This window comes from Prionailurus viverrinus, chromosome B1 (genome assembly GCF_022837055.1).
Source record: "Prionailurus viverrinus isolate Anna chromosome B1, UM_Priviv_1.0, whole genome shotgun sequence".
Lineage (NCBI taxonomy): Eukaryota > Metazoa > Chordata > Mammalia > Carnivora > Felidae > Prionailurus > Prionailurus viverrinus.
The window spans coordinates 140,697,890-140,709,306 of NC_062564.1; positions in this window are offsets into that span (position 1 = coordinate 140,697,890).

Here is an 11,417-nt window from a genome sequence, read left to right on the forward strand (position 1 = left end):
ACTTGCTGGTGATAGAATGTTTCCTATGATTTTTTTTTGATACAAAAAAGGTAGTTTTATTAAAGTACAAGGACAGGACGCTTGGACAGAAAGAGCAGCACTGGGATTGTGAGGAGTGATTGGTTTTATATTTTTAAGTTGGGAGGGGTAGAGATGAAGGAAGTTTCCAAAAAGATTTTCATATGTTAAAGAAGACTTATAGTATAGCTGACTATTGTCAAGTTAAGGTGTTTTTTTGTTGTTGTTGTTTTTTTCCCCTCTAGGAAGGCATTGAGATAGTTGGGAGTTCCTGGAGGAATGTCATACTCTGCCTGTCTCAAGTATTTGTCAATGGGCTGCGAGTTGTAAGGAGATTTCATTTTATCTACATTTTCTTTTGCCTTTGTTCTCCATGTCAGTCCCCTCTGAACAATTTTGACTCTTAAATCTTCAAGGTTGTTGAGAGTGAAAAGTCTTATCTTCTCTAACTTCTTCCTGCTGAGTAGGGGCATGGAGTTATCCCTACCTATGGCTCAACATTGGTCAGTTGGGGAATTTTTATATATAGGAGTTACCAAATGCAGTGAAGTAGTCTAGGCACCAGGCAGGGAGACACTGGAAAAGAAAACAATATAAGGTTAATATTATTATTATTCCTCATAATATTATGAGGAAAATAAAGCCCAATAAAAAAAAAGCCTTTCATCATTGACCAAAATTTTCCTCCACTCCAGGAGTTTAACTAATCACTAAAGAACAGAGACAGAGACAGACAGAGAGGGAGAGAGAGAGACAAATCGATCATATAAAGCACCAATTGGAGTATTTATATCTTTTAACAATCCTGTTACATTTTTGTGATAATCTGGAATATATACACAGCATTCTGTTTTTATGATAGCACATGTTCCATCTTGTGCAGCAGTTAAAATATCTAATGCCATTTTATTTTATAAAAACTGCATTAAGCATTTGTGTTACTTTAGTATTTAATAGGGAAGTGCTATTTTGAGTGTAATTTAGGTCTTTGAGTGTGTACTTATTAAGAGCTTCCATGTGCCAAGTGACGTGCTCTAGTCCTTCATTGTCATTTGAAGAGAAGTTTGAGGTCTTCCACAGATTCACAGCAATGAGAAGGCATGTTAGCAGTCACACTATATTCCAAGTTTGCACTGAGGGTCGGAGTCCAGATGAGAAGACTCAGGCTGCATATTGGGCACCAAAATAATGTGATTTGATGTGGCTTAGGGTCTGGAAATGAACTGTCAAGAAAGAATTGTTGAGATATTTTTGGTGCAAAAAGAATGGCTTTATTAAAGTACAGGAACAGGACCCATGGGAAGATAGAGCTGCGCTTAAATGTTTCCTATGACTGGTAAAAGGCAGAAATGTCCACTTTCATTATTATTATTGAAAATCATCCTGGCAGTCCTAGCCATTTCACTAAGGCAGGCAAAAGAAATTAAAGATGTTTGGGGTGGAAAGGAAGAAATAAACTGTCCCTGTTTGTAGGTGACATTATTTCCAACGTAAATAATTTCCAGGAATTTGTTTTGAAAATTTTAGGACAAATGTATGAGTCAAGCAAGGTCACTGAACACAACTTCATAAGGTCAGTACACAAAACAATCATTGTGCATGTTGCCAATGAACTATTAGATACCAGTTTTTTTTTTTTTTTTTTTTAAATTTTTTTTTCAACGTTTATTTATTTTTGGGACAGAGAGAGACAGAGCATGAACGGGGGAGGGGCAGAGAGAGAGGGAGACACAGAATCGGAAACAGGCTCCAGGCTCTGAGCCATCAGCCCAGAGCCTGACGCGGGGCTCGAACTCACGGACCGCGAGATCGTGACCTGGCTGAAGTCGGACGCTTAACCGACTGCGCCACCCAGGCGCCCCAAGTTTTTTTTTAACTTAAAGAAGTTTCTGACAAAAAGGGGAAATGCCTATGAATAAATCTAACCAAACTGTGTAGTATTTATATGCTAAAAACAAAAATTCTGACCAAAAAAATCAGAGAAAATTTAAATAATAGAGAGATATGCCTTACTTATAGATTGAAATACTCAATATAAGAAAATTGTCAATTGTTCCTAAATGTATGTATAGATATAACACAGTTATCAAAATTACAGGGGGATATTTTGTAGATATAGACTAGATTACAAAATTTATATGGAAAGACAAAGGGAATAGAGTAGCTAAAACAATTTTGAAAAAGAAGAATAAATTTAGAGAATTTATATTACCTGAATTCTAGACTTATTATGAAGCTACAGCAATCAAGACAGTGTGGTATTGGCAAAAGAACAGACAAAAAGAACGGGATAGAGAATACAGAAATAGACCCATAGAAATAAAACCATTTGATTTTTGGCAAAAGTATAAAAATTATTAAATAGGGAAAGAACAGTTGTATCGACAAATAGCATTGGAACAATTGGATGTTCATATCCCAAAAAAACCCCAAAAAACAAAAAAAAAAACCAAAAACCTTTCCAAAAGAAAACAACTAAATTTCACACTTTATACCAATATTCATGCAAATAGATCAGCTCTACATGTAAAGCCAAAAACTATAAAACTTGTAGAAGAAATATAGAAGCAAATCCTCATGATGTGGCATTTAGCAAAGTGTTCTTAATCATAATGTCAAAAGCATGCTTGATAAAAGAAAAAATATAACTTGGATTAATAAACAGCCTTTATTTGGGCAACACTTTGGTGAGTTTGAGCATGAGACTGTCCAGAGGCCACAGGTGGGGGCCATCACTTGGAAGAGGGCAAGGGAACTTGTAAGGGTTGGCAGGTAGGAGAGGTGAGGTCATTCAGCAGCCCAACAGAAGGATTCTCTAGGTCAGAGAGTTCTGAAGAGTTTCAGCACTTTAGGGTCTTTATCTTGTCTGTGGCTAATACATGTATGTAATTGTATGGGGTAGCAAAGCAGGCAAGCTATACATGGCTAAAAAATCTGCTTATTTGGGGTAAGTTTAGAACAGTTGGTTGTGTGAAAATTTGAGTTTGACACTGGTGGGATTTTGAGTTAATGAGTCACAGTCTGCTGTTAAGAAGTAAACAACATAGAAGACAATGCACAGAGGCCATCTCTGGGTATATAACAACTGGGTAATGGGTAGTGGCTAGAAGAAATTTGAGCACATAGTAGAAAAATCTAGATTGCCTTGAGGAGACAGTTGGTCAAAAAGGCAATTCTGGTTAAGATTCAGAAGGAAAAGAGGAACACATTATTGGAAACTGAAGGAATTTTATATCTAACTGGAGGAATTGTTATATAGTGGTATAAAACTTGGCTGCATTGTGCTCTACAGTTGTGGAGAAAACAGAAATTGTAAATGATGTAATTGAATATGTTGCAGAAGAGTTTCCAAGCAAAGTACTGAAGATGCAGGCTGGTATTTTCTTTCTGCTTAGTATAATGCTAGAGGAAAGAGATAAATTAAGGAAGAAGCTGTGAGGAAAAAGGAGCCAGCACTTGATTTTGGAAGTTCTTGGTCTATCCAGATTTCAAAGGATGCTAACATTAGGAAATTCACTATCAAGAAAGTGTGTTCTGGAGAGAGAAGACCGAGTGTATGGCTGGATTAACTTGCTGAAACAATTAGGGTGTAACTCATGGATCCACTCAATCATCTGAGTAGAAGGCAGGAGTGATGGGGTTATCCAGGAAATATCTAATACTGTAGACCCTGTGACATACATGAGAGACCCACATGTCTTTTGAGAATCTTATATCAGCAGGAACACTGCTAACTTGGACTGAAAGGGACAGAAACAGGACATAATGAGAGAAAGCTGTTGGGCTTCCAAAATTACTCAAGCAGGAAATTGCAACTGCAAACATATGCTACTCTTCAGGAAAAAGTAATAATGATTCCAAGGGTAGAGCCACTGCAGGTTGGTTGTACAGAAGCCTATGGAGTCTTAGTGGGCAGAGCATTAAGACAGGGTATTATTCACAGCCCTTAAAACTTAACAGAATTTTCATTATGTATTTCAAACTTACCTGGGACTAGTGACCCCTTTATTCCTTGCAATGACTCTCTTACTCCCTTAGGGAATGGGAATGTCTATCCTGTCTATGTCTAATGTTTATGCCTATCCCACCATTTTATTTTATTTTATTTTATTTTATTTTATTTTATTTTATTTTATTTTAATTTGATTATTTTATAAGTTTATTTATTTATCTTGGGGGAAGAGAGAGCCTCATATGTGTGAGGACGGGCAGAGAGAGAGAGCAAGAGAGAGAATCTCAAGCAGGCCCCACGCTGTAGCACAGAGCCCAGGTCAGGCCTTGATCCCATGAACTGTGAGATCATGAGCTGAAATCAAGAGTCAGAGACTTAACCAGCTTAGCCACCCAGGTTCCCCCCACCATTGTATTTTAAAATACAAATAACTTCTTCTCTTGTTTTACATGTCCACAGAAAGAAATTTTGTCCCAGGATGGATCATATTCAGAATGTAACTCATACTTGATGTAGATGATGAGATTTGGGACTTTTAAGCTGATGATATTTAGATGAGGTTTGGGACTTAGAATTGATGCTATAATGAGTTGAGACTTTGGAGGATGTTGGGATAGAGTGAATATATTTTACATGTGAGACAGATGTGAATTTTAGGGGGCAGAGAACGGGTTGTATTGGGTTGAATGCTGCTGCTCTCCAAAAAATATGTCCACATTCTAGTCCCTAGAATCTGTGAATGTGATCTTACTTGGAAAAAGAGATTTTCAGATGTAATTAAGGATTTGAAGATGAAATCATCCACATTATGTGAATGGGCTCTAAATCCAGTGTCAGGGGTCCCTTTTATAAGAGACACACAGAAGAGAGACATGATCAAAGGTGAGGAGAAGGGCATGGAAAAAGGGAGGCAGAGATTGGAGTTATGTAGCCACAAGCTAAGGGATTCTTGGATCCATTAGAATTTGGAAGAGACCAAGAAGTTTTCTCCCTTAGAGCCTTCAGAGAGAACAACACCTTGATTTTGGACTTGTAGCCCCCAGAACAGTGAAATAACTAATTTCTGTTGTTTTGCTACAGAGTTTGTAGCAATTTGTCATGGAAGCCCTAGGAAACACATATATGGTTTTAGGTTTAGAGCTCTGTCAAGGGAATCATGCTAGCATTACAGAATAGTCCTGATGTACATTTAGTTTCTTTGGGTAGGTGTGGGATCCTGGGATTCTTGGTTCTGGAATGATTAGGACATGAAAAATACAGCCCTTAGTTTACATAAATCTCTTCATAGACCCCATACAGAACAAACTCTTAGGAAAAGCTTAAGATTCTATGTCACATACAATTATGCGTCTTATTGGGCAACATACAATACTTCTGAAAGAGGTATCTTGTTACCAGACTTCCAATTTGGGGTGGGATTGTTTCTAGAATACAGGAATACCTGGAGATAGCATCAGATTCCACAGGTAAAGGGCTCATTCCCACAAGATGCCTTCCATTTTAGACGCCATTTGCAAGCCCACGTTGTTACCTGTACTTCCAAACAACCGGCTATAAATCAGAGGTTCCCATAACTCATTCCTTGGGTTTTGATGATTTTCTAGAACAGTTCACAGAAGCCAGAAAAACATTTTACTTACCTGATTACTAATTTATTACAAAAGATATTAAAGTATATGAATCAACAACCAGGTGAAGAGATACATGGGTGAGTCCTGAGCAAAGGATCTTCTGTCTTGGAGCTTGGCTCCTGGCATTGATGGCATGTGGACTCATTCTGGCTCCCGAACTTGGAAACTCTCTGAATTCCCTTTTTTTGGGTTTTTATGGAGGCTTCGTTACATGGTCATGATTGATAACTCATTGGCTGTTCGTGATTGATTCAGCCTTTAGCCCTTCCACCTCCGCAGAAATCAGGGGGGAACTAAAAGTTCCACCCCTCTGGCCATAATTGGTTCCCTTGGCAACAGTTCCAGTTTTAGGTGCTCCAGAAGTCACCTTTATTAACATAAATTGTGGTAGAATAGGAGTTTGTGTGAATAACAAGATACCTTTTTCAGCTTTATGGCTCTGAAGCAATTTCAGGGCCTGAGAATAAGAGACCAAATATTATAACAAAAGATGCTCCCATTACTCTTACAGCTCAGGGAATTCCAGGGTTTTGGGAACTGTGAGCCAGGAACTGTGAATGAAGACCAAATATATATGAGAAATACATTTTGGCCATCTGAATGATCAAATATATATATTTTTTATAAATCACAATATCACAGTTGGCTATGAGATTTTGTTTGTTTCTCTGTTTTGAGAGAGCTAAGTATTCAATTATGTTGATTTTAACTTTAGAGTCTTTCTGTGTCTAAGAACAAAAACAAAAAATCCCTAGATGCTAGCTGAAAAATCTCAATCAAAAATCTAAATAAGTATTGCAAAATAATTCCTAATATTTGAATTTTCTGTTTTAACCTAGATTTTAGATGTCACTGACTATAACCTTCATGTTAATTAATCTCAATCAAATGGAGATTATGATTTTAACAAGAAATGTCAGAAAGAATAAGATAAGAAAAATATGTCAACTCTCACTATTCACGTTGCAGCCTTTAGCTCCAAAATAATAGAATGAAAGGCTATCTAAATTTATTCATACAAAACAATTACTTCCCATATCTGATTCATTACCATATAGCCATGTTAAGTCATGGTAGATTCATTTCCTTTATTTGCTTTCTCTGAAGGCATTTTTTTTCACTTTACTGTTTACTGCTTGTCCAATATTTTGTTTTTTCTACTATTCTTTGTTCAAACTGCAAAAATCTGAAATAGAAATATAATATAGAAGTATAGGCATCAGCTAACATTTTCTATGGCATATGGTACTTCAGATGCCATATGTACCAGTGTTTAGTGATTCTGGCAAAGAGGCATAGAATGGTGAAGTCCAACTGCCAGGATTGCTGAAAACAAATATGTAAATGCTCCAGGGCTTTTGTTATTCATAACATACCTCTAACACAGCACATACAATATGCTGTTCATTCTGTAACTAGTATAACTAATAAACCACATTTTCCTCTCTAATTTTTTAAGGCTTCTCCAAGTTTGTGTGGTCTTCTGCCTCTAACCTTGAACCCCATTATTGAACTCTGCCTTTCATGAAGCTCATATTAATGAAAGAAGCCTAGGAGAGTGCATCCGTCCTTTTCAAGGGCATTTATTTATTTTTCAAATTAAAATCCAAAGTCTTCTGTGGCTTCTTCTGTGGAACAAAGAAAATGCACTGGGCATGTTCTCTAGACAGTCATTAGGAGAAAGCAGCTAACACCAGGAAAGGCAAATTTGGGCAGAAGAACAGGAAAAGTTTCTTTACTGTGAGGCTGTTTCATGATCTTCCCAACAGGGACATTCTCTACAGGATGTAATGTGAGAGGAGGTCTGTGGATATAATTGTTTTGAAAAAGGGACATAGCAATAATTTTAATAATTTTTAAGCTGCTACATGCATTCAAGTCCATGTAAGATGATCACAATTTAGAGAATAAAAGCTGACCTTGTTTTGTTTTGTTGGTTTATTTCTGCTGATCTAGACTTGGCTAATGGGAGGCACACCTAATCTCCTTTTTTCTGTTTCATAGATAGGCAATCCACACAAAGTGGAAAGAATAGCAGACTAGCAGCTAGAATCCTTAGAGGTCCTTACTTTCCATTTGTCATCAGACAAGCTGTTTAACCTCTTTGAGCCTGTTTCCATATGTACGATGAGGATAATATCTTCCCTGGGGATATTAGTGTGAGGATAATATGATATAATCTTTGTGGAAGTGCACTTATCTAGTATTATTATTATTAGAAAGAAAACATCTGTAGATTTGCTGGTAGTTTAGAGGCCTAAGGAGGCTGGTACTACTTACCACTGCGTGTTTTTCTATGGACACAAAACCTAGAAGGAAATTGGAATAGAAAGTTGTGAACATGCCAGTAAGATGGGAAGCAATGCAAATGACTTTTGCTGAGTTTACTTTTTTGGGTTGAATCAAGTGAAATTGCCATTTTTATAGGTCAAAGTGGTCTTAATATAGGAAATTTCACTTGGTTCTTCCTAGCTGTTTTGATGGATTCCCGATGATAACAAATGTGCATAAACACACACACACACACACACACACACACACACACACACACACACACACCCTGGCACCCTTTCCTTGCAAGCAGTAACTAATAACTAGAAGAGCTATCTGATTTCCATTTCTGCTTAATATCTTATTCCCTTTCTATCACCCCCTCCCCAATTAGGCATCAATTTTTCAAAAGTGTATTTATTTATTTTGAGAGAGAGAGAATGCACATGAGCACAAGCAGGGAAAGAGCAGAGAGAGAGTCTCAAGCAGGTGCTGCACTGCCAGCACGGAGCCTGATGTGGGGCTTGAACTCATGAACCATAAGATTATGACCTGAGTGGAAAACAAAAGTCAGATGCTTAACCAACTGAGCCACCAGGTGCCCCAGCACCAAATTATTTTGATTGTAACTCTGAACTGTCTTGCAAATGTGAACCTCTCATTTCTACTGCCACGCCTCAGTCCATGTCTTCATTTCTTGTCTAGATTACTGAAATCTTTCTATTCAGTATTCAACCTAGCAATTCTCTGTGGCAGCAGCAATGGTAATTTGAGGGCATATGGAAGGTGCGTGAGAATGACATGCAGGATCAGGAAACTGTCTGTAGATTTAGTCTGAGATTCAAGATATAATTATGATGAGATGTTAAGGACCTTAACAGAAGGTGGGAGGAGAAACAGAATGCTGAGGAGTGGGTGCTAAGAGCTCTTCAAGAGGAAGATAAGATCAGGAATCAGGAAGCTCTAGGACAAGGTAACAAAATCTGTATTAGAACAGTTACCCAAATTGCCCGTTCTGTAATCTCATTGTCAGCCATTGGGATTGGGGGATAAACCTCTTCTTACTTCTAGGTAAAGATTGGAAGGATTGTTTCTCCAGAAAACTTGAGAACTTGATTTTTCTACTGGAAAAATAGATGGAGTTATGTTAAAGAGGACACTATGGAAAAATTCTCAAATGGGGCCCGAGGTCCCTGGAATGCTAACATGTAATAATAACTTTTCTTTCTCATGGGTCTACAGTTAAGACCGGTAAATTCTATTTTTGTTAAACAACATGGATCAAATTTGCTGAGCTCTTTTTTTGAAATGCCATCACTGAATTGAAAGAAAAATGAATAAAATTCCTTTTTTCAAAGCTCCTTTTGTTAGGAGTTATACTCGATTAGTATTTTGATATGTATATATCCAGATATAAGATAAGGAAAGACTTCTCTTTGCTTTCCACACAAAACAAAGAGAAATTAGAATTGAGTTTTATTACAGGAGAAATAGTTCCAAATTTCAGCCTGGAAAAAATAATAAAAATTACCAAGTATAAGAGCACTTTCTCTCCTTCCAGATAGGGCATATTGGACAAACATGCAGAGAATCAGCAATTAGCAATCCCTCTATCATTGGGCCCTGATTACTGAGAAAATAATGTTAATTCTGGAACCATTAACAGTTAAAAAGTTTTATCTTCAGAGATGCCAGGCTTAGAAAGGAAAGCATCTTCAAATTCAACAGCAACTGTGACAAATAGTTATCATGATTTTATTATTGGCCTAGGACTTGTTAGAGGTATATGCTCTTCTAGACAAGTCCTTCAGTTAGAAAATAAAGGTATGAGTGGTGATGAAAGCTTTCAAAATAATTTGTCTCTGATCATTCAAGGAACCAATATAATGCAGACATACTCCAGGGAATGGTATCATCTACCATTGATGATAACAATTCTCAAGTGAGACTAGATCATGATGCCTGCTTAGATCTTAGGTAAAAAAGACAGACTTCAAAAGAAATACAAAGTAACCTCAGGAAGTTTTAATAAATACATTTTGAAAAATTCAGAAAGGACAGAGACAAATGCTTCATAATAAAGTAGAACTCCTGAGTAGAGAACCTAGGACAGACATGTTAATCAATGGATCAATTAGTTAATCAATTCAATACCCTAGAACCAGAATCTATAAGAGACACTGAAGATGGAATATAAATATGACAGTCTCAACTCTTAAGGAGTTTGTAGTCTAATAGAAGAGGAAGAAGAGAAAGACCAAAGACTATAATGTGACCCATTATAGCCTAGGTAAGAGGTAGAGAGTGATTCTGCCTGGGTGGTCAGAGAAGGATTCCCAGAAAGAGAATTATCTGAGCTTGGTCTTCAGAGATGAATAGTAGCCTGCCAGAAAGGGAGGGAAGACATTACAGTCAGAGGGAACAGCATGTAGCAGAGTTAGAAAGCCTGGAAGAGTTACACTGGAAAGAGCAAGAAATAAAATGTTGGGATTTATAGAAAATATAGATTATAGAAAAGAAAAACTAGTGAGATGAAGAAAAAAATAGAGATTTGGAAATTTGGAAAATATAGTAATTAGATTTGATTAGTAATTTTTTTAAATTTTTTTTCAACGTTTATTTATTTTTGGGACAGAGAGAGACAGAGCATGAACGGGGGAGGGGCAGAGAGAGAGGGAGACACAGAATTGGAAACAGGCTCCAGGCTCTGAGCCATCAGCCCAGAGCCCGACGCGGGGCTCGAACTCACGGACCGCGAGATCGTGACCTGGCTGAAGTCGGACGCTTAACCGACTGCGCCACCCAGGCGCCCCGATTAGTAATTTTTAAAGTAAGGAAATTATCAATGGCACAGTTTTTGTGCTCCCTCAGCTAATAGGTACAAAGCATAAATTGGCTTAAAATTGGGATAAATTGGGCATGCTCCCCAATGACAACAGGTAGTCATATTTCTGTAATTCTGATTTTCCCCCACCTTCTTTATCCCTTCACTCCCTTCATCTCCTGACCCTCACTTGACTAAATATCTCTGTGGTTAATTTATATGGCATTCTGGCATGGTTAAACAGCTGTGAGTTTCAGGAGCATCTAATTTTATCACAGACTGCTATGCATGATTCCATGAGTTATACCAGGGACCTTTCTTGGATGCCCCTACATTGTTGATCATGCCCTTACTCCAGACTGATTTTGCCCATTCTTGAAATGACCAAAGTAAGGAAATATGCAGGTGAATTCTGGCCAAGAAAAAAAAATTAATAGGAGGGGCAATGGTATCATTTTTCCATCATATGCAGAGGGAAATGAGTGGGGTAAAACTTTTGAATACCTACTGGAAAAATAGAAGCTTATCAGTATTCTCGTATTTTATTTTATTTATTTTTTTAACGTTTATTCATTTTTAAGAGACAGAGGGAGACAGAGCACAAGGGGGGAGGGACAGAGAGAGAGGGAGACACAAATCTGAAGCAGGCGCCAGGCTCTGAGCAGTCAGCACAGAGCCTGACATGGGACTCGAACCCAGGGACCGCAAGATCATGACCTGA